General features: G+C 22.1%; 1 protein-coding gene across 1 annotated transcript in view; it reads right to left on the bottom strand.

Annotated features, from left to right (window-relative positions):
- LOC142354418 (transmembrane protein 115-like) overlaps nt 1–3101 on the bottom strand; it is a 341897-nt gene that overhangs the window by 165365 nt on the left and 173431 nt on the right. The window lies entirely within an intron of this gene.

Here is a 3101-nt window from a genome sequence, read left to right as displayed (position 1 = left end):
TGTTTTTAAAGCAATTAAACTACGTTATACAGTTTTTAGTAGTGAAAGCAAAACAATGTTTTAAAGCATTTAAATAACGAAAATACAGTCTTTAGTAGTGAAAGCAAAACAATGTTTTTAAAGCATTTAAATAACGAAAATACAGTCTTTAGTAGTGAAAGCAAAACAATGTTTTAAAGCATTTAAATAACGAAAATACAGTCTTTAGTAGAGAAAGCAATTTTACGTAAATAGGGCGTCTTTGTCTATAAAAATAGACACATGATAAAAGCTAAGCAACTGTGCTCCAAAATGAAAACGAATGGCGGTCATGCGGTCAATATTTTGCTCAAAGCCAAAATAGACACAGAACATGTTTTCTCATTGAACTGAATTCAGCCCATATTGAGGGTTTTGCAAATTAAAGCTTAGAGGTGAAAAAGTATAGGTGGAAAATAAGCGCCGAGTGACGAAAACATGACAGGTAAGATATGTAAGATATGTAAGAATGAAAACAGGTATTCGTTCTTCAAGCAGACATTTGTAAAAATGCTGCATGTGAAGCTGAGTAACTGATGTAAAAGTTGAGAAAAACTCAATTTTAATGCGCATAATAAGAAGAGGGCGTACACTCGTTTAGTTTTATGGGTGTAACGTTTTCCTGGGTTCGTTGGATAATGGGAAAAACCTGAAAATGGTAAATGGCTCCAACATAAAAAGAACTCAATTTAAGGAAAACTTCTCGAAAAGATTACTTAAGTTTTTTTTTAATCTAATTTGAGTTCAGGCAGAGATCTACCTCAACCAATGTAATACAATGGAAAACTCTATCTAAGACAAAAACAAACCATCTCGCGTAATCGCGTTGGCTACTAAAAAATGCTAAAATGTGATATAGCAGTTCAAGAAAACTTAATTGGCGATTAATTTCAGACAGGTCACTCGCAAAACTAACTGTCGATTAAGAAGGCAATAATTGACAGTTTTGCAATCCCGTACCTAAGGCTCGGTGGCAATCAGTACTGATGCAGAGCAATTTCAGAGAGTTTTCAAGTTTCAGAAATGATCCAGGATTTCACAACCAACTGTGAAGTCATTTCTGAATTTCTCTGAGTCAGAGCAAAATTCAGAGGATTTTATAGGTATTGTTCGGAATCAGATGATAATTCAAAATGAATTACTGAATTAGCTCTGAAAACGAGAAGTTCAATGCAAAATGAGACCGGAATCAGACTATGACTCAGTACTGAATTTGCTTTAGTTAGGCAACCCGGACTTCAGTCTCGGAGCATTTCAGTGCTGAACCAACACATTTCAAGCGCAACAACTTGATTCAGTTCTTATACATTGCATTTTCAGAAAATTTTAAGTTTCCTATGTGCACTTTTCTTCATTTTATTGAGGTCATAGAGATTGTCCAGACTAAATCTGCAAATTGAATGTTACAAGTATGCCCACGTGAGATTCCGAGTCGCATATAACGCAAAACTTGTTGGTGGGAGTTAAGCTGAACATATTAATATTTATACTGTAATATTCACTCAAAAATCATGACAAACCAGTGCATATTTTTTGCATGAAATTTGTGCCTTTTCTGTCACTTATGTCCACGTTGTTGGCAAATAACTATCGTGATGACTAAAAGTTACGCTAAATGAAAGATAGTGATAAAGATATTGCCACTCGTTTCAACTGAAAGCCAAAATTTACTAACAAGCAGTGAGTTAGGCATTTGTCACGTAATGCCGCCTTCAGAGATAGGTCAGATATATGTACTTCACAATTTCTTTGTACAGAGTTTAAAAAGTTTGATAATAGTTGTTCGTTACATATATTCTCAAAATATGGAATGGTTGTAATGTAAAAAACAAAAATGAATTGAGGTGTTCGAGCAATTTGGTCCGTATGTCAATAAAGTACCGCTACGTTTTGAAAACAAGATGCTTTCCATGGCCTGGTATTAAAATAATAGTAATAATAATTTTATTAATAATAATAATAATAATAATAATAATAATAATATAATAATAATAATAATAATAATAATAATAATAATAATAATAATAATAATAATAATAAAAATAATAATAATAATAATAATAATAATAATAATAATAATAATAATAATAATAATAATAATCATAATAATAATAATAATAATAATAATAATAATAATAATACTAATAATAATAATAATAATAATAATAATAATAATAATAATAATAATAATAATAATAATAATAATAATAATAATAATAATAATAATAATAATAATAATAATAATAATAATAATAATAATAATAATAATAATAATAATAATAATAATAATAATAATAATAATAATAATAATAATAATAATAATAATAATAATAATAATAATAATAATAATAATACTAATAATAATAATACTAATAATAATGTTAATAAAAATAATAATAATATTAATAATAATAACAATAATAATAATAATAATAATAATAGTAATAATAATAATTATAATAATAATAATAATAATTATAATAATAATAATAATAATAATAATAATAATAATAATAATAATAATAATACTAATAATAATTAATAATAATAATAATAATAATAATAATAATAATAATAATAATAATAATAATAATAATAATAATAATAATAATAATAATAATAATAATAGTAATAATAATAATAATAATAATAATAATAATAATAATAATAATAATAATAATACTACTAATAATAATAATAATAATAAAAATAATAATAATAATAATAATAATAATAATAATAATAATAATAATAATAATAATAATATTAATAATAATAATAATAATAATAATAATATGAATAATAATAATAATAATAATACTAATACTAATAATAATAATAATAATAATAATAATAATAATAATAATAATAATAATAATAATAATAATAATAATAATAATAATAATAATAATAATAATAATAAAAATAATAATAATAATAATAATAATAATAATAATAATAATAATAATAATAATAATAATATTAATAATAATAATAATAATAATAATATGAATAATAATAATAATACTAATACTAATAATAATAATAATAATAATAATAATAATAATAATAATAATAACAAT

The sequence above is a fragment of the Convolutriloba macropyga genome, chromosome 15 (assembly GCF_964194025.1).
Source record: "Convolutriloba macropyga chromosome 15, txConMacr16.3, whole genome shotgun sequence".
Classification (NCBI taxonomy): Eukaryota; Metazoa; Xenacoelomorpha; order Acoela; family Convolutidae; genus Convolutriloba; species Convolutriloba macropyga.
This window is presented reverse-complemented; position numbering and strand designations above follow the sequence as displayed.